We start from the raw sequence: 22,201 nt of genomic DNA, 5'->3' as shown, positions 1-22,201 counted from the left end.
CCAGCCACTCCTCATGATCTTGATAATTCCACCACCATTCTCCCTCATCCCTTCTTGGCCTCAGGATGGATTTTTTTGGATGGTAGGAATCTTGAAGAAAGGACATCAGAGATTATCCAGATGTGTTCACAAGTTATGTATTTATTTATTTTTGCTCCTGTGCAAGCGCACAGGAGCGAATGGCTGTTGCTAGCAATTTTGCCCTCTGGTTTATTGCTCTGCCATGAGTTCTGCACAATTTCCCCCTCTGTTGTACTGCTCTGCCTTGAAATTTGCATATTTTTTGCGATCCTGCTCGCTGCTGTCATGAACATCATCTGACAGCTAGCAATGGAGACCAGTGGAGGGGAAATGACAAGCACAAAGGGTGGAGGAAGCTGAAAGCAGCTGGAGGCTGCAGAAGAGAAGACGCTTTGGGGGCAGATGTTCTTCCTTCTCTGTAATGTGAAGCAGCCTTTAATAAAAAAAGTGTTCACTAGCGAGGGAAGTGCCAAAGTGGAGGGCATTGACAAGAAGGGGATATGGGTATGCTTGGCTAAATAGCGGACAGGCAGTCTTTTGCTCTTGTGCAAGAGTGCAAGACCCTGGAAAAATGTATTTTTTTAAAAGGTTGGAAATGTGTTCATTCATAAGGACTCAGAAAATTATTTCGTTTTTGTGATCTGATACGGCGAAGGGGGGAGAGTTTCCCTTGTTAGCCGGCAACCCCAGCCATGCCCCCAATAGCTAACCGAGGGGAAAGAAAGGTGGGTGGAAGGAAGTGACAGCAGCACTGCCAATGAACTTGTTGAGATTTCTCAGTTTCGGAGGATGCTGCCCCCTCCCTGCACAGCCTACTGCCTTTCATCTCCTTCTCAAAGAGGCTTTGCTGTAAAGTTTAAACAAACACTGGCATAATTGCTCTGATATGTTTCTCAGATTGGAGAGGTTTTTGACCTGACAAATGTCTTTTTTTGCATTCAGTGCTTCATATACATTAATGTAGCTTTCCCCAACCTGGTACCCTCCAGATATTTTGGACCAACTCCCATCAGCCCCAGCTTGCATGGCCAGTGATCAGGAACGCTGGGAGTTGTAGTCCGAACTGTTGAAGGGCACCAGGCTGGAGAAGGCTGTGTTAATGTGCCCACGACATCAGAAGTTGATAGTGAGAAAACTGCTACATCGTTGCATCATGCCTGGGGATTGATATTATCAGGCACTGGCAAGGCCTGTGCTCCAACTTGGGGGGGACTGCTCACCCCCAGTTGCTGCTCCTCTTTACTATCGCTGCCTGTTTTTTCTGCCCTCCTCAAGCATGTGCACAACAATAAGAGCTTCTGCCATGCAGGGGGTCAGGAGGTGGTTCCTGCTGCCTTGAAAGAGTCTGTAGCGCGCCCGCTTCTGAAGAGGCCCTCCCTGGACCCAGAGGTGTGTGAGAACTATCGCCCCATTGCCAATATCCCCTTTTTGGGCAAGGTGCTTGAGCGTGTGGTGGCTGGGCAGCTTCAGACGTTCCTGGAGGAAACTGATTATCTAGACCCTGGCACAGGCTACTCTAGAACAATCAGAAAGCTAGACACAAAAAGAGAAAAGAGGCTATGGAAGGACAAGACTCTCCAGTGGTGGTGACCTGCGAGATGTGTGCAATGTTTGTTTTCTTGCCTGAGAACAACATGGCCTACACCTGCAACAAGTGCAAGTTGATCGCGCTGCTGGAGGGAAAAGTAAGTGGACTGGAGCGGCGACTGTCAACCCTCCGGAGAATAAGAGAACACAAAGAGTTCTTGGACAGAACCGGGGAACCACAGCAGCAAAGGGAAGACCAGAAGCTTGAAGAGCAACAGCATGCTGAGGCAGAGGAGGGAAATGCTGAGGTGAGGAAAAACGCAGTAGAGGATACTCCTTGGAAAAGGGTGAAATTAGGAGCAGAAGAACTAGATGCCACTCTGCACCAGTGGAAGCAGTGGAGTGATGAGACTGGAGGGCAGCCTGCAGAGGAAGAATTACAGGGGAACTGGCATGAGAGTGAGCAAGAGGCTGAAGGTCAGTCAAGCAGAGGTGATGAAACCCAGGCCTACAACAAGAAGAAGAGAAGAGTGGTAGTAGTGGGAGACTGCATGGGATCAAAACCCAAGTATGTCGCGAAGACCCATGGACTCGCCAGGTATGCTGTCTCCCGGGAGGATGGATTAGGGACATGACTGCACTGACAGGTATCCCTTTCTTCTCATCCCTGTGGGAACAAATGATACCGCCAAGCAGAACTACAAAGAAATCACATCAGACTTTGAAGCTTTGGGAAGGAAACTCAAGAACTTTGGGGCCCAGATAGTTTTCTCATCCATCCTTCCAATAGTTAGAAGAGGAATAGAAAGGGAACGAAAAATACTCTGGGTGAATGACTGGCTACGAAGGTGGTGCCGACGAGAGAGATTTGGATTCTGGGACCACGGTCTATACTTCGTGGAAGATGGACTGTTGGCAAGGGATGGGTTGCACCTCATAAAGGCTGGGAAGACTGTGTTTGGCCACAGCATGAAGAACTTTATCAGGAGGGCTTTAAACTGAATCCTGAGGGGAAGGGAGATGTAAAGTTGGGGGTAACAATGGATGAAGGCTCATGCACCGCAACAGAGAGAACAGCTCTAATAGTGCCCAATAATAGTCTTCACAAACACGTAGGAAGAAAGCCAGACTATGAAGCCCATGGTTTTTGATGTCTATACACTAATGCCCAGAGTATGGGAAACAGAACGAACTTGAACTCTTAATACAGGAGGGAAATTATGACTTGATAGGTGTAACCGATACTTAGGTGTAACGGATGACTCTCATGACTGGAATACAGCTATTGAAGGATATAACTTGTTCAAAAAGAACAGGAGGAACAGAAAGAGAGGTGGGGTTGCACTATATGTGAAAAATACGTATCTCTGCCCAAAAATACAGGAAGATGAGCTTGGTAGCCCCATCGAGTGCATCTGGGTTAAAATAAATGGAGCAAAGAATAAAAGGAACTTGGTGGCTGGAATCTACTACTGGCCACCCAATCAAGGAGAAGACAAGGATGAAACTTTTGAAACATTGGCAATTTGCTTCTCAAGGAAGCATGATGTAGTAATAATGGGGGACTTCAATTTCCCCGATATTTGTTGGGAGACAAATTCTGCCAAACATGGGCCCTCCAGGAAATTCCTGACTTGCGTGTCGGATAACTTCCTCCTACAGAAAGTAGAGGAAGGAACTAGAGGATCAGCTATCCTTGACTTGATCCGAACTAACAGAGATGACTTAGTGGATAAAGCAGCAGTTACAGGAACTCTGGGGGAAAGCGACCATGTTGTACTTGAGTTCTTGGTTCTAAGGGAAGCAAAAGCCGAGTGCAGTCAAATGCGTACCCTGGATTTTAGGAAAGCTGATTTTAATAAACTCAGATGGTGGGAGTTTTAAAAAAAGGAAATTCTCAAGGCACAATTTCAAACAATTCCAACAAGAAAAAAAGGTGGAAGACAACAGAATAAGCAAATGTGACTTCACAAAAAGCTTAGGGATGACCTGAAAACAAAAAAGCACACATACAGGAAATGAAAGGAAGGCCAAGCAACAAAGGAAGAGTACAGGCAGGTAGCACAGAATTGCAGGGATGGCGTCAGGAAGGCTAAAGCTGAGAACGAGCTGAGGTTAGCGAGGGATGCTAAATGCAACAAAAAAGCTTTCTTCAGCTACGTGCATAGTAAAAGACAGAGGAAAGAAATGGTGGTTCAGCTATTAAATAAGGATGGCAAAATGATAACAGATGACAAAGAAAAGGCAGAAGTGCTTAATTCCTACTTTGGCTCAGTCTTCTCCCAAAAGAGGGTCTATGACCCCCCTGGCAAAGGTGAAGTACAGGCTGAAGGGGCAGGATTGCAGCTTGAGATCAATAGGCATATGGTCAAGGAACACCTAATTACTTTGAATGAGTTCAAATCTCCAGGGCCAGATGAACTGCATCCTAGAGTCATAAAGGAACTGGCAGAAGAACTCTCAGAACCGCTGTCTATTCTCTTTGAGAAATCATGGAGGACGGGGGAATTGCCAGATGACTGGAGGAGGGCTAATGTGGTCCCTATCTTCAAAAAGGGTAAAAAGGAGGAACCCAGGAACTACAGACCAGTCAGTCTGACATCGATCCCTGGGGAAATTCTGGAGCAGATGATAAAGCAATCCATCTGGAAGCACCTTGAAAACAATGCAGTGATTACTCGAAGCCAACATGGATTTGTCAAGAACAAATCCTGCCAGACAAATCTGATCTCATTTTTGATCAAGTAACCTCCCTTATGGACCGTGGGAATGCTGTGGACATCATATACTTCGACTTCAGCAAAGCTTTCGACAAAGTGCCCCATGATCTCCTGATGAGCAGACTAGCTCAAAGCGGGCTAGATGAAACAACGATCCGGTGGATCCACAGTTGGCTTCAGAATCGGACTCAGAGAGTGCTGATCAATGGGATCTTCTCAAACTGGGGAGAGATAACAAGCAGGGTACTGCAGGGCTCAGTCCTGGGCCCAGTGCTCTTCAACATTTTTGTTAATGATTTGGAGGAGGAGGTGCAGGGAATGCTGATCAGATTTGCAGGTGACACAGAATTGGGCAAGATAGCTAATACCTTGGCAGGGCAGACAGAAACAGAATTCAAAGTGATCTTGATAGACTGGAGCGCTGGGCAGAAAACAACAGAATGACATTTAATAGGGATCAATGCCAAGTTCTGCACCTAGGAAAAAGAAACCAAGTGCACAGTTACACGATGGGGGATACATGGCTCCACCACACTACAAGTGAGAAGGATCTTGGAATTGTTGTTGATCACAAGCTGAATATGAGCCAACAATGTGATGTGGCTGCAAAAAAGGCCAATGCTCTTTTGGGCTGCATTAATAGAAGCATTGCTTCCAAATCCCAGGAATTACTAGTCCCCCTCTACTCAGCACTGATTAGGCCTCATCTGGAATACTGTGTCCAGTTCTGGGCACCGCACTTTAAGAAGGATGCAAACAAGCTGGAGAGGGTTCAGAGGAGGGCAATGAAGATGATCAGGGGACTGGAAACAAAGCCCTATGAAGAGGGACTGAAAGAACTGGGCATGTTTAGCCTCGAGAAGAGAAGATGGAAGGGAGATATGATAGCGCTCTTCAAGTACTTGAAAGATTGTCACAGAGAGCAAGGCCAGGATCTCTTCTCAATCCTCCCAGAGTGCAGGACACGGAATAATGGGCTCAAGTGACAGGAAGTCAGATTTCAACATCAGGAAAAACTTCCTGATTGTCAGAGCAACACGACAGTGAAACTAATTACCCAGGGAGGCGGTGGGCTCTCCCACACTGGAGGCATTCAAGACGCAGCTGGACAGCCATCTGTCAGTGATGCTCTGACTTGGATTCCTGCATTGAGCAGGGGGTTGGACTCAATGGTCTTATAGGCCCCTTCAAACCCTACTATTCTATGATTCTATGACCCATTTCGGTCTGGTTTCAGGCAAGGGTACGGCACTGAAATGGCCTTGGTTGCTCTGACTGACGACCTGCTCCAGGTGAAAGACAGGGGGAGTGCTACCCTGTTGATCTTCCTGGATCTCCCAGTGGCTTTTGACACCATTGATCATGGTGCCTTATTGGATCGGCTCTTCAGGATGGGAGTTGGGGGCACTGTGCTACAGTGGTTCCACTCCTATCTGCAGGGCCGATTCCAGAGAGTGGTACTGAGGGATTCCTGTTCTACCCCATGGCTATTAATTTGTGGAGTGCCACAGGGTTCTATTCTATCCCCCGTGCTGTTGAACATCTATATGAAGCTGTTGGGAGAGGTTATTAGGAGGTTTGGGGGGGGGGGTGTCACCAGTACGCTGATGATACTCAGCTCTATTGCTCCTTGTCAGAGTTGGCTGTGGTGGTGAAGGTGCTGGACCAGTGCCTGGAGGCTATAATGGGCTGGATGAAGGCCAATGAACTGAAGCTAAATCCTGACAAGACGGAACCTCTGGATTGGTGGTTCCTGAGTCTGGGAATTGGGTAAGCAACCTGTCCTGGATGGGGTTGCACTCCCTCTGAAGGAGCAGGTGCGTAGCTTCCTAGATCCATCCCTGTTATTGGAGCCCCAGGTGGACTCCGTGGCCTGGAGTACTTGGGGCCAGCTTCGGCTGATCCGCCAGCTGCGGTCTTTCCTGTACAGGGATAACCTAGCCATGGTAGTAACATGTAGCTAACTTCCCAATCAGACTATTGCAATGAACTTTACGTGGGGCTGCCCTTGAAGACGACTCGGAAGTTGTAGCTAGTGCAAAATGCAGCAGCTAGACTGCTGACCGGAATACCCTATAAAAATCATATAACACCAGTTTTAAAGGAATTGCTGTGGCTGCCAATACACTTCCGGTTGGAATTCAAGGTTTTGGTGATGACATTTAAAGCCCTAAGCGGCTTGGGACCTTGATATTTGAGGGAGCGCCTCTCCCTATATATGCCTGCCCAAGGACTGAGATCTGCTGGAGGGGCCCTCCTCTGTGTCCTACCAGTACAAGACAGACACTATGGTGGGACGTGGGAGAGGGCCTTCTCTGCTCTGGCACTCTAGTTGTGGAGTGCCCTCCCCTTGGAGGCCTGATTGGCTCAAACATTGGTCTCATTTCGGCACCAAGTAAAAACATGGCTTTTAACCAAAGCCTTTGAGGGCTAAATGCATTCCCTAGCACATTATTTTAACTCCTTTATTGTTTTAGATTTTAACTGGTATGCTTGTTCAATGATTTAATATGATTTTGGCTGCTTCAGTTATCTGTACGCCACCCTGAGATCTTAATGATATACGGCGGGATAGAAATATTTTAAATAAACAAACAAATAAATGCCTTTTCCTTCTGGGTGTGGATTGGTTCTAGAGGGAGAAGGCATGTGAACGGGCAGTGGTGACAGTGGTAAGCGAGAAGTGGGCCACTGGGACCCCCTGAGGCATTGTGCTCAAGGGTCTCACAAAATCTGGATTGGTTCCTGCCTGCTCACCCACTTTCACCTTCAGTTAACAACCTAGGAACGCACCATCCCTCGGTTGTTTTGTGACATGCGAACCTGGAAACTCTGAATCATGTAGGGGTTAAACAAACGCAGAGCTCACCCATGGTTCCTTGCTGGGTTAAGCCTGCATTGTTTAACACCCAAACCACCCAGAGTTTCCCGTTTTGCATGTCATGAAACAATTGAACCCATTCCTGGGTTGTTAATTGAAAGCAAAAGCAAAAGTGGTGTACGGGCGGGAGCACTCTGCTCGCTCACTCCCACACGTCCCTTCCAATTCCTGGATTAAACAACCCAGGGACTGGCTATGATGTGTGAACTGGGTCATTTCTTGAAGGACGTATCATAAGAGGAATCTTGCTAGATCAGTCCATCTAGTCCAGCATCCTATTCCCCACAGCAGCCAACTAAATGCCTCTGGGATAGCACTCCCGTGCTGTTGCTGTGAACAATCAGTATTCACTGGCATAGTCAGGGGGCATTAATGTATGAAAAGCTTATTTCATGGCAGATTTAGTGATATGGATGCTTTCATTTGATCAATCAACTTCTGCAGTTGACCAATATCTATGGGCCATGTTTGCATCGATTGATAAGCCAGGGTTTATTCATGGTTTATGTATCCTGACTTGTTTGGAGCAACAAACCGGGATCCTGGGTTTGGATGACATGCCGAACAATTTCTCGTTTGTTTAACTGCTTGTGCTACTGGGAGGAGCCAAGTGGGAGCGAATGGGCTGCATGCATGAGCACAGAGCTTGTTCACAGTAAGCTAGGATTCCCCGGAATCCTGAACTACAATTCTGTGTTAACATGGCAATGTGTGACTCTTATATGTGCCTTGTAGTTGGTTTTTTCAAATCTTTTTATTGTGATTTTAACAAAAGAAAACAAATCATGAAGCGAAGGGGGGGGGGAACTCCCCCAGAAGGTTATGCATAAGCTTCAAGAAAAGCAGACCAAATATCCATACTGTTATTTATCCATTCGCGAGTGGCGCCTGTGTACAACTTGTTCAACCTATATACAACCTGAAAGTGTTGTTAGGTCCTCAATCCACTGCATTATAGGAGGTGAGCATTTGTCTTCCAGTGTTGTAATATCTGTCTTTTGGTTGTCAAAAATCCATTTGTGCTGACCTTACATTAACTTCCAAGAAACTGGTAAATAGTTTAGGAGGACATGTACATCATTCAATAAGAGTGTTCCAGTACAAAGTTTATCCGTATTATGACCTCCTCCCCAAAGGAGGCAACTGTTGGGCACTGCCAAAACATATGGATAAAAGAAGCATTAGGTGTATTACATTTCCAACAATTATGCAAATTAGACAAACATTTATTAAAAAGATGTGGAGTCCAATAAACCTGAAACATTTTTTTTTTTTTGCTGAATAAGTCATAGCCTAAGATCCATAGATACTTCAGGCACAGACATTAAAACAACGATCCATTGATTAAGCAGAAGGGAGAGAACCAATTCTCTATTCCTGTCTCAAACCCTGAGGGCAACGCCAAAGAATGTTCAAACTACTGCACAATTGCACTCATTTCACATGCCAGCAAGGTGATGCTCAAAATCCTACAAGCTAGGCTTCAGCAGTACGCGAACCGAGAACTACCGGAAGTACAAGCTGGGTTTCGAAGAGGCAGAGGAACTAGAGATCAAATCGCCAACATTCGCTGCATCATGGAGAAAGCAAGAGAATTCCAGAAAAACGTCTAATTCTGCTTCATTGACTGTGCTAAAGCCTTTGATTGTGTGGATCACAACAAACTGTGGCAAATTCTGAAAGAGATGGGAGTACCAGACCACCTTACCTGTCTCCTGAGAAACCTGTACAAGGGTCAAGAAGCAACAGTAAGAACCAGACATGGAACAACCGACTGGTTCATAATTGGGAAAGGAGTACGACAAGGCTGTATATTGTCGCCCTGCTTATTTAATTTATATGCAGAGTACATCATGAGAAACGCCGGGTTGGATGAATCACAAGTCGGAATTAAGATTGCTGGGAGAATTATCAACAACCTCAGATACGCAGACGATACCACCCTAATGGCAGAAAGCAAAGAGGATCTCAAGAGCCTCTTGTTGAGGGTGAAAGAGGAGAGTGCAAAAGCTGGTTTGAAACTCAACATTAAAGAAACGAAGATCATGGCATCTGGCCCCATCACTTCCTGGCATATAGAAGGGGAAGAAATGGAAGCAGTGACAGATGTTATTTTCTTGGGCTCCAAGATCACCGCAGACGGTGACTGTAGCCATGAAATTCAAAGACGCTTGCTCCTTGGGAGGAAAGCTATGGCAAACCTAGACAGCATAGTAAGAAGCAGAGACATCACCTTGCCGACAAAGGTCCGTCTAATCAAAGCTATGGTTTTCCCAGTAGCAACGTATGGCTGTGAGAGCTGGACTGTAAGGAAGGCTGAGCGCCGAAGAATTGATGCTTTCGAACTGTGGTGCTGGAGAAGACTCTTACGAGTCCCCTGGACTGCAAGGAGGTCAAATCAGTCCATCCTAAAGGAAATCAACCCTGACTGCTCATTGGAAGGACAGATACTGAAGCTGAAGCTCCAATATTTTGGCCACCTAATGCGAAGAGAAAACTCCCTGGAAAAGACCTTGATGCTGGGAAGGATTGAAGGCAAAAGGAGAAGGGGACGGCAGAGGATGAGATGGCTAGATAGCATCACCAATGAAATGAATATGAACTTGTGCACACTCCGGGAGAGAGTGGAAGGCAGGAAGGCCTGGCGTGCTATGGTCCATGGGGTCACGAAGAGTTGGACACGACTTAACGACTGAACAACAACAACAAATCATATTATTTACTGATAACAAGGATATACATGAATTGTGAGTCTATATGACTGCTCAGCTGCTTGAAGTGTTTCCAATAACAATGGAGACTCTGACGCTGTAAAAGTGGCCAGGCCAAACCTAGATTCCAGCAAGTGTTGCAATTGCAAGTATTGCCATTTAGTTGTAGCGAGCGGCTAAACTGTATTTAGCACACAAATCAGAAAATAACAGAAACTCATCATCCGAACCCAATAATTGATTTAGGGTAAAAACTGATTTATCCATCCATGCCCGCTACAAAAACATTTTCTTTCCAATTTTTAAATCTGGATTTCCTCATAAAGTCAATTAAGCATGAGAAAATGGATCAAACTGTAATTGATGTGATATTATACACCACACCTCTCTAACAGCCGGAATTGTGGGAGGGAGTTTGTCTTTTCTAATATGCCAAAAACCTAAGCCCATCCATTTTGAAAGAAGGTCCACACAGAAGGATTCCAGAATTGACCAGGCTGGAAAATCCAACTGGACTGGAAAAGACCAAGATTTAGTGCAGGTCAATAAGTAGGCCCAATGGTATAAAGCAAGGTCCGGAAAGCCAATCCCACCTTTTTAAATTGGAAGTTGCATCCATTTCAGTGATATTCGTAGTGGAGAGGACCCCCCCCCCCAATTTAGGAAACAAAGCATTGAGTATTTAGAAATATTTGTTAGGTATAGGTAGAGGAATCTCACATATAACATAAACAATCTGAGGTATATTTCTCTTTAGTGTGTTGACTTTACTCCACAAACTCAACTTTAACAATGCTCATCTATCTATATCTCATGCAGTCTCATGAATCAACTTATTCAAATTTAGTTTGATCAACTGGGATATATCTCTGGGAATAAGTATTACCAAATAGGTAATAAAATCTGGGCACCATCGAAATTGCCTACTAGCCAACACACTAGAAGATGTATTATCTCCAATCGGCATCAATTCAGATTTTGACCAATTAATTGAATAACGAGACAGATGACCAGAAGTATTAATCAGTTTCATCAAAGCTGGAACAGATGACGAGTTTTGTAATAAACCACAAAAGTTCATCAGCATAAATAATAATTGTGCCTTGTAGTTGTGATAACCTCATCAAGATGGCCACCATTCCAAAAAAGAAGAAACCTCACTATCTTGGTGGGAACTTCCAGCTGAGGCCATTATTTTGCAGTCACCCTGTCTCACCCATGGAATTTTACGAACATTGTCCAGATGTTGTCATTTTCCATTTGTAACCCTCCCATGTTTTCCCGGTGCTTCTTCCATCCCTTTTTCTTGCCACAGAAAATCCATTAAGGAGGGAAAGATGGAATGCCTGCTCAATTTCCTTTGATTGGTAGTGCTAAGAGCCATTAGTCTGGAAGTACCCAGTATCTATAACACCACTTTTATTGTGTAAGCTCTCCTCGGAAAAGTATTTAAGTTAAGTTGCAAAACATGCTCTTATGATTCATGATTTAAATTCTTTTTTGCCTGAGAAAAGGAGGAAAAACCCTGAAGAATTTGGTCACAACCATATTTTTTCTGACATTATTATAAGATTTACTAGTTAATTATGACCCCTGTGAAAGTAATATATAGCATGTCTGTCATCGTTTTCTTTTTCCAGCAAGTCAGGATTCAATAAATTGGACAAATAGTTTGGGAGGTATTTTGTGTGAAAGTATGTGGGAGGGAGCAGGTGTAATTCTGCGGGTGCTCACAAAAATGCAATGCATCAGAAACCTTCTGGAAATACAGCACAAGACAGCAATGTGAAACTGTGTTTTGTAAAAGCAGTAACTTAGTATAATAATGTTCCATTACCTTGCTGTATTTGTCATATATTCTATTGTGTTTATCTACCTTGGGAGAGGAGGGGGTATATATCCAACTGATACACAAGTGAAGAAATGTGCTTCATAAAATAAACAATTTGTATAGAAAAGTATGTCCTCCTAGCCAGTGCAAACAATCTTTAGTTGTAAATCAAAACTAAATGTATTAGTTAAATCATGCTGTAGGTATGCACTTCTTCTTTAGGACATATGGCTCCATTACAAATAGGATACTGAATCTTAAATCACTTATTTAAATTAGCTCATTTTTTCTTGGTGATTTTAAATAAATTTTGATTATAAAAAGATTCATACTTGTCTCACTAACAGTTGTTTTGTACTATATATATTTCTCAGAGCTGGAACTTCTACTGATGTTTTCCAGTTTTGTAATCATGAATTAAATATCAAGGTTTGGATCCAAAGAACTGTGTGTAATATTCCACCCATACAGGGCTTTTTTACATGAAGCATTTATTGTGCACTCATCATTCCCTACTCACGGTTGTTTACAGGTTTTTTAGACAAAGTTGTGATCCTCCAGTTTTTCTTCTGTTTTAAACAGCACATCTTGTGCACTTTTTTAGAACAGGAAAGTGCGGTATTTAACTGTAGAAGTGAAAACACCCCCCCTACTTTTTGTACTGGTATATTTGTGCTATTCCGCTACACCACAGTGCCACCTAGAGGTTATATAGCAGAAAAGCAGGAAAGAAGTCACTCTTCATGTAGTGCTTGGATCTGAATTCTGTGACGAAACCGAAAGTAGATACATTGGATTAACAGCTGATTACAGCCTCGTGTAAAAAAGCTCACAGTGAGGCTTTCCCACTTCCTTCTCACTGCAAACAGCCACTTCAGATGGTTGGGGGCCACCAACCATCTGAAGAGTATGTGGTACAGTGAGGGGTAGAGGTGGTAGGACATTGGCAAGGATTTGGATTTGGATCCAAGCTTTTTAAAGCTATTATTACTATTGAACCCAAACCTGAAGGTTCATTTAAAAAAATTAAAAAATTGGTTCTTGCTAGTCCTTTAAAAAAAAATTTAAGATTTTCTATTAAAAAATGTTACAAAACGAACAAAAAAGAAAAAACAGTAGATAATAAAAATTTATTAGTCATGTAATAACTCATAAATGTCCTTATTAAGTATGTCATAATGTCCTGAATGCTCCTTGCCAAAGTGATCCATGTATAGTTGGAGGTTGCCTCTCAGTGTCTTTGTTTTGGATAAAATCAAAAAAGCATATCCATGTGCCAGTGGAAGGAATCTGAATCCTGTTGATTTCTGATCATTCTGATTTGATTCGTAAATTTCTTGGCTAAAATTATAGTCGAGAGAGATTGATACCATTGCTCAATTGATAGAGCTTTATTATTTTCCAGTTCTGCTGAATAACCTGCTTTGCTGACACCATCATGAACCAAAATGGCATCCTGGTACTGGCTGTGAGAATATTGGAAATGTCACTTTTTGTGAAAGCAAGCCTGCTTTCACTTTGCAAGGTTGTTGGCTAAAAAACACTTCTATAGTGCTCTGCCGGCTCACTTCTGTTCCATCTCTTTAACATTTTAAAATTGTATTACCATTTCCCTTTATTTCTGATATTCCAGTAAACGATCCTCTGCATTAAATTGTTATGCTAGAGTCTGCGAAGCACAAAGCAGACCACTTCTAGTTCGGTAGTATTGCATGAAAATGGTATGTGTGGTGGCGGTGGCGGTGGTGATTACTGGTTGGGCTTATTCTCTCTCCTGAAAAGTGGCCGTGCATCTGGATACAGTAAAATCAGCACTTGGGAAATACAATGTTTCTGTCTGTGCCAGTTGGATAGTAATTAATATTTAGCTCTTTGTCAGGTGTTCTTCATGTCTGGGGGAGGGGTGAGACATTAGAAATGTCCACTCTTGTGCTTGCCAGTATAGAATAAACAAGTGGTGAAACATTTTCATTTGGCATCTTTTTAAAAATGAGCCCACAAGAGTACTCTTTGTATCTGCAGGTGTGTGTTAAGTGATAGACCTTTCTAATTTCAGGTGCATGGTAGAAACAGTAAGAGTAAGTGGTTTTTTATTTTTGGATTATGTGTTCCACCTTTGCAAAAAGAGGGAGGGGGGAAATTTAAATGATTTCGGGCTTTAGTTCACTTCTGTTTTGAGATCAGTGGTTGTGTGTTCATGTAGGCTTTGAAAATCCGTGGTATAGCAAGTATTAGCATGTATATACCTTAATCTACCTGTTTCAGTTTTATAAGTTCATCATTTTAATGTAGTGACCCAGGGTGTGAAATCTCTGGACTTGCTATATGCTGAGTTTTGTCAGCCTGTTAAGGGGAGGAAAAGTACATTTCAAGGTCCACGACAGACGTGAATACAAAGTACTGAGAACATGCGCTGATATCACTTTTTAATATATGTGGGACTGTAGCATAGCAGCGAACCAACCATCAACTGCTATGCTGCAGCCGTTTGGCTGGCTCCTCTGTTCCTGAGGCCCCAGGCTCCTTTCAGATAATGGAGTACGTTGCAGCTGCTTGCCTGAGATGGGTGGAGCTCCTCCATTTGCTGCAGATTGGATAGCCTGGGCAGAGTGCATGAGGGACTCTGTGAGGAGGTAGCTGGCTGGCCAGCCTGTCCTCCTTGGAGGCTGCCTCTTGCAAAGCAAACTGCCCTCTTTCCGTCTCAGGCAAATGCTACAATCGCACGGACAATTAAAAACTTAGCTCAATGCATGTTCACAGCACTTTGAACCTCTCTTTGATATCTCTCTAACATTATTTCTAGGCCACCTTAAGGGTGGAACCCTCTCAAAGCAACATACAAGACAAAAACGACACACAGCAGGTGCAATAAAAATCAATAAAAACATATTCAATAAGAATCCATAAAAACAGAGGGTACCAATTAAGGTCAATAAAAACAAAGCAATAAAACCCAACAACCCAGGCTTGCAGGAAGCCCAGTGAAGGAAGGTGGGTCTTTGGAGCTTTCCTGAACACCTGCAAAGAAGGGGCTGGATAAACCCCCACCATTAAGAAGGCTCTCTCCCTTGTACTCACCAGCTTAACCACCCTTGGCAGCGGCCATGTAAGAAGGGCCTCTGTGAATGACCTCCGAGTGCGGGCAGGCTGGTAAAGGTACGATTTAAGTCTATGTTGGCCCTAAAGCGAGCATTGTGATTTCAGGGTGGCTGCCTTCCATTGAGGGATACTTCTGCGTGGATGGAAATTAGGGGAAAGCTGCTGTTGGGACAGGCCAGCACCATTCCCTACATTTTTTAAAAAGATCCTTTATGTCTGAGTATCGTACTGTTTGGCACCCCGTGCTCCCTCGCGAGTCTGTTTTCACCAGCTGCTGTTGCTCCTCATCCTCTTGCTCATCACGGCTACCACTGGCTTGCTTGACAGGCAGAGAGCCAGGGAGCAAGGAGTCTGTGGCATTTGCTTGCTTGACAGGCAGAGAGCCAGGGAGCAAGGAGTCTGTGGCATTTGCTTGCTTGACAGGCAGAGAGCCAGGGAGCAAGGAGTCTGTGGCATTTGCTTGCTTGACAGGCAGAGAGCCAGGGAGCAAGGAGTCTGTGGCATTTGCTTGCTTGACAGGCAGAGAGCCAGGGAGCAAGGAGTCTGTGGCATTTGCTGCTGCTCCTTTTCACCACTACCGTTGTCTGGGCCAGAATAAGAGGCAGGAGAATGAGCAGGCTCCAGTGTTGAAGAGGAGGAGCAGGTCCAAAGGGCTGTTCTCAGTGCGCCCATGCTGGGATGTGGGTTGTTGCCAGGTGCCCAACTATGCCTACCTTTGATGCCAGCCTCATTGGCGCCCCTCACATTTGTTAAGGTGGGAACACAATTGAATTGAAGTGGTTACCTTGCATTAGTTAACTAGAGCGGGACCTTCTGACTGAGTTACTTCAGAAATACTCTCCCATCATCGCACAGTTGGGCAAAGGTATATGAAGCTGCATTTGAAAGTTGTGGATTCCAGTTCACGTCCAGCTACGAACAATGGTGAGTAGTCTTGGACAAGCCAACATCCCTGAGCCTTAGTCTCCTCATCTGTTCAATGTTTATCCTACCTTAAGCTCTTTGTTTTCATGATGGATATGATAAAAGACTTACATTAGAAGTGGTATAGGACTCCCATGAAGCTGGACTCCCATGAAGCTGAAATTCAAAGTGATCTTGATAGGCTGGAGTGATGGGCAGAAAACAACAGAGTGAAATTTAATAGGGATAAATGCCAAGTTCTGCACCTAGGAAAAAGAAACCAAATGCACAGTTACAAGATGGGGGATATGTGGTTCAACAGTACTACAAGCGAGAAGGATCTTGGAATTGTTGTAGATCACAAGCTGAACATAAGCCAACAACGTGATGTGGCTGCAAAAAAGGCCAATGCTATTTTTGGCTGCATTAATAGAAGTATAGCTTCCAAATCACATGATGTACTAGTTCCTCTCTACTCAGCACTGGTTAGGTCTCATCTGGAGTACTGTGTCCAGTTCTGGGCACCACACTTTAAGAAGGATGCAGACAAGCTGAAGAGAGTTCAGAGAAGGACAATGAAGATGATCAGGGGACTGGAAAGAAAGCCCTGTGAGGAGAGACTGAAAGAACTGGGCATGTTTAGCCTTGAGAAGAGGAGACTGAGGGGAGATATGATAGCGCTGTTCAAGTACTTGAAAGGTTGTCAGAGAGAGGAAGGCCAGGATCTCTTCTCACTCATCCCTGAGTAGGACACAGGATGATGGGCTCAAGCTACAGGAAGCCAGGTTCCAGCTGAACATCAGGAAAAACTTCCTGACTGTAAGAGCAATACGACAATGGAACCAATGACCTAGGGAGGTAGTGCGCTTTCCCACACTGGAGGTATTCAAGATGAGGCTGGACAGCTATCTTTCAGGGATGCTCTGACTTGGATTCCTGCATTGAGCAGGGGGTTGGACTCAGTGGTCTTGTAGGCCCCTTCCAACCCTACTAGTCTATGATTGGTGGGAGATTCTGGACAGATAAAAGTAACTTCTTCACGCAGCACATAGTCAAACTATGGAATTAGCTACCACAAGATGTAGTGAAGGCCACCAACTTGGACTAGACAAATTCATAGAAGAGAAGGCTATCAATGGCTAGCCATGATGGCTGAAAACTACCTCCTGTGTCTCTCAATATTAGTTTCTAGGGGCATGAGGAGGAGGATGCTGTTGTGGGCGTGTCCTGGTTATGGGCGTCCCACAGGCAGCTGGGTGGCCACTGTGGGAACAGAATGTTGGACTAGATAAACCTTTGGCCTCATCCAGCAGGGTTCTTCTTCCATTCTTATGTTAAATGAATAATTGTTTTGTATTTAGAAAATTTTTCAGGTGCTGTAGTGTACAAGGATTAAAAAGCACCGTCCTTGCCTGCATCCAGAATACAAAAGCAGTGTGGAGGGAACAGGAAAACAAGCATGTCTCCTATTACTCAGGCACTAAACATTTATGTAATTTACAAAGAATTAATGATGAGTTGGAATGATCACTGAGGGGATGGTTCTTGCAGAGGAGGAACCAACTGGCTGCTGTTGGTCCCAGCCGTGCTGTCTCAGCTCCCCCTCTTCTGTAGCCAGGTGGAGCACCTGCTAATAAAACAAATCACCAGTGCTGATGATCTAGCAAAGGATCAGCATACATTACTTTTTTGGCCGACACTTCTGCCACATTTACCTGAACTTTCACACAAACAGTAGTAAGATACAAATATTAAACAACAAAAATACAAGCAGCATGATACAGACATTTTCAGAGACAGAGAAATATTACAATATCTACTAGTATGAAAGAAAAGGATGCTACTGTGAAATCAAAGAGAAGTAAATAGGACCAAACGTCGTCTTGAAATGCATCATTCCAAAACAATCCTGGCGTTTTGATCTTTCAGTCTTAACTCTGAGACATGCATTGTTTTGCAGTTTTGATACACGTGGGAGGATGGGGGGTGAGGAACAGACTGGAGGGGAGATCTTTGACATTTCTGCAGTGTGGAAGAAGCTTGCCGTAGTGGCATTTGGTGTTTTGTCTTCTTTGTGTCAGGGAAAACTATCCTGTAGGTCTGGTGTGATGATGTACTCTTTACAGTCCTAAGAGGATGGAACAGGCCGTTGCTCATGTAGCCCTAATAATTTGCCTTGAATTCTAGGAACAATAAATGTTGTTAATTGCTGGTGGAGCATTCTGTCTTGTTGGCACAGCTTCTGCTAATTTAAAAATGCAATATGAAACGGTGTCTAGTAGAAGCTCACCGATCCTTTTCCCCTAATTATCCAATTAGAACTTAAATTGTACCCTTGTCGCACAACTTTCCTGTCATAGCTGAGAAGCACAAGGATGGATGCAACACAAGAAACTTCAGTAAGACATGACAAGACAACAAACGCTCCCCCTCCCCCCAGTGGCTCCTGTCGCTTGTCCGCTCTGTGTTTAATTACTTGCCAGAGCTGGTTTCCCTGCCATACCTCCCACAAGTGCAACCATTACTCTAGGATTCAGGCCAAAATAAATTCGGAGTGTTGAGAACAAAATGTGGTTTCTAAAGCCAAGAATTTCAAAGGGTTTTAGGCATCTTCATCTTGTTGGCAAGCATCTCCTGATGTCTTGTGGTAGAACAAATGGACTCCCAAGTCTGTAGCCAGCTCTTTGCTATTCCAGCAGGGAAGGTGGAAAATGGTAAATTTTGAAAGGGTATTCTGTGAATTATGTGGATAAATGGTGCAGATAACACTATATACCTGTTCTGGCTTTTTCCCTTTTTGTTTGAGAATTCGTTTTTAACTGTTGGAGGCAGGGAACCATTTGTTCTGCCTTGCCAGAATGCATCCATGTGGAAAAAAGGATGTTTGAAATAGTTGTCCTATTTTTTAGTATCATTTTAATTTCATTTTCTCCCAAAGCTGTTGTAAATCTATTTACTCTCGTATTCACTTTCAGATATGACATTTTGTTCTTGAATCAATGTCAGCTCCATAGAATCATAGAATAGTAGGGTTGGAAGGGGCCTACAAGGCCATCGAGTCCAACCCCCTGCTAAGTGTAGGAATTGAGCTCCAGTTTTGGGGGGTGGGGTTTGGGCAAGATGCCTGCAGTGAGCCCTTCTTTCTGTGTGGGTCATCTTCCTTGCCATGGTCAACTATGCCCGTTCACTTGCCATTGCCCTCTGGTGGTTCAGAAGGAGATGTGAGGCTTGCATCTCGAGAACCTCAAACAGAGTTCCAGTTGTGCAGTGTAGTTTCCTGCTGTCTCCGTTCTTCTGCAGCCCCTTCAATCCACCAAAAAGCCACGTGTGAGGCTTGGGATGGTGTGCAATGTGGCTAAAGGGACTGTAGCTTGGGGGTAATGGGTGTAAATTGGACCCCCCACCCCATGTTCAAGCAGAATTGCCTTCCGTTTGTGCACAGGGTGCTCTGGGTTCAAGTCATGTATCATTTGGTTATGACATAATACTGGATTTTTTGCTATATTTATGAAACTTAAAAGTTTAAACGCTTTTGTTTTTATTAAAATCATCACTACAAATTTGCCCAGTGTTAGAAATGAAGCTGCAGGCTACTGCATTCCGAGATACCAAAGTATATCTTAGGTTTTGCTAGCTGGGAAAATAGGAGCAACAATAACGACAAAAATTGACAGTAGCAACCATCAACATTTCAGTATACAAAAGGAAGGTTTTATTATCAGTGCTTAGAAACACTATGTTGGCCTTAGCGTTATCATACAGAAACAGAGGAAACTTAGTGGTTTAGAGGGAAAGCTCAGACAATAACATTCCTATAATGGAGTAATAATAAATTTAGATACTTAGTTATACTTTATAATAGTATTTAAGATTTCAGTATTTAATTATCATACCAGGCTGTGTTTGGACATAACACTAAAGCAAGATTTAGCACGATGAGAACAAGCTGCAGGAAGCCTTGTGCACCCCCCTCTCCTCTGGTACGACTGCAAGGAGGAGATTGGTGGCTTCTGCTTCTGTTTTAGAATATTCACAGTTTAGTGTGTCATCTGAGCCCTAAACTGTGGTTAATCTTAAGTATGGTTAGTTTAAACAAGTAAGCTTCATAAACTATGGTTTGAAATTGATTTGTATACATGATTAGCCACAGTTTGTTGGGGTTTGGATGACACAACAAGCCACAGTTAATCTTAAATGGAAATGAAAGTCTTGAAGTGGGGAGGGTGTGTGTGTGGTTCACTGTGGTTCATTCTTGTAACACTAAGCCATGGTTTGGTGTTATGTGCCAATAAGGCCACAGTGTCATTTACAAATTTAGCTATCCTTATTTATTAGATTTATCTCTCTCTCACTCTCCTAGGAAGGTATATATCTTTGAAAACTATAGCATAACAAACATTTATTTCTCTGATCAGAATTTGCTTCAGACTCCCGGATTACACTCCTGGAACAAATACCTGCAGATATTCTATATTTTGCAACATTTGAAAGTATATTTCAAACACTGACCTAAGCGTGTTGCTTGTCCAGTAATCCAGTCCAACACATAAGTAGTACTTGCATTGCTACCTTGGAGCAAAACAATTTGCAGCCATGTGACTTGGCTATGTGTAACAATATTGTTTTAAAAGACTGAGGAATATTTTACTCATCGCTCTGAAAGAGAGGAAATATTTCATAATAATTTCCCCCCCAAATTTCCATTGTTTTCCATTTCAGGCCTTGGGGGATAAAAATGGAAGATTCTTTTCCTCTAGTTTTTCTGGACTTTTATATCTCTAGTTCCTCATCTACTGTCTTCTCTATGGCAGTTTCGCTAGCAAGCCTGTTTGCAAAATGAATTGCTTTTCTTTCCCAGAGCATTGCCGAAAAATAAAAAAATGCAGAGTGGAAATGTGCTTCTTCAAAGAAAGGTTGAAAACTTTGGAGTGTTAGTGGCAAACACCTAAGGATCTGAAAAGCTAGATTTGTATCATGATCTTTCTTTTATAACAAATTTAATCTGAGATATTGATTCAAACCCCAGATTTTATTCTGTGCACAAGGAAAAGGTAGACTGAAGGATGGTTATTATTTCAAAGGCACAGTTTGAAACCAACCCTGTTGCTTCTATGGCGTTTGCAGGATCTTTGATTCATTTAAGGCTAGGCTGGATTGTGTTCAAGGCAGGAAAATACTTGTGTTCCCCGCAATAGCTTATTCTAACAGTGAACAGCACTGTGCACAACATACAGTTAGATCTTGTGTTATCCAGATGGCTGTTGGATGAAAGACAATGTTCTTGAAAGACGATGTTCTCTAACTTTGTCACACTAAATTTAGTTAGCACCTGTTCCAGCCCCCGCAGGAGTGGGTCAAGAGGACCTTTGTAATGGCAATAATGTTCTCACGAGGGACTTCCTTCCCATTGAGAGCTAATGCTCGTATGTCATGAAAATCCCATCTTGGACTGAACCTCAGCGTGATGAAAACTTAAACAGCCACACAGTTGTGGGAGAGTCACAGCAGTCACATGAAGAGCATGGTTGCTGGAATTAAACCCAAATGTAGACAAGACAAAACATAGATGGTTCTGTTGATGGATCCTCTCTGGTTGAGTTCAAGCTGATCAAAGGAACAGAGAAGGCGCAAGGGCCCTCTGTGTTCAGTAGGGTCTCTTTCCCCTTAAGAACACCCTAATACCTAGCCAACTGCCCTCTCCTGTATACACCAAATTGACCCCTGAGATCTTTCGAGTAGGCTTTATTGGTTGTCCCATGACAAACAGTGGGTTGCCAGGTAACAGTACATAAGTGGGCCTTCTTGATAGTGTCACTTACCCTCTGGAACATACTCCTTCACATGTGATTCAAGAGACGGAAACTGTGGTGACCTTTAAACTGTATCTGTTTCCTCAGGCTTTCCCTGACTGGACATCAACTATAATGCTGCTTGGTTTTACTGTTGTTCGTATTGTAATGTTTTATATATATTTATTATTTTACATTGTTTTTACGTTGGTTTTTATATTGCATTAAATGTATTTTAGATGTAAACCACTTAGAGATTTTAGGTTATCAAGTGGTATAGAAGTAGTATAACTAACTAATTAAAATTATACTCTTTTATATTAATACAAATGAAATTAGTGCACCAGTTTTAATAAATATTTACAGTTTATTTTTGTAACAAGTTCATTGTGACTAATGTAAGTCCCATTGATGTCAATGAGTCTAATGTAACTATGACCACGTCTTGATCCATGCCACAGTGAACATTGTGCAAACTTTGTATGTAATTTTTCTTCTTGGATGCAAGCACAGGCACACACATATGTGTATACACAAACACACACACACACACACACACACACACACGTATGCAGCCATATACTGTTTTGCATTTTAATTTGCATGTGTATTAAAAGTAAGTGATTTAAAGAACTTAGTACCTTTTATCTATGCCAGAACAATTTTTGTGCAAATAGAAGAACCAATGTGATTTGCTCAGCTTCTTGTTTTTGATGCTT

Source organism: Heloderma suspectum, chromosome 9, assembly GCF_057233095.1.
Source record: "Heloderma suspectum isolate Gila_16-S chromosome 9, 16-S_ref, whole genome shotgun sequence".
NCBI lineage: Eukaryota > Metazoa > Chordata > Lepidosauria > Squamata > Helodermatidae > Heloderma > Heloderma suspectum.
This window is presented reverse-complemented; position numbering follows the sequence as displayed.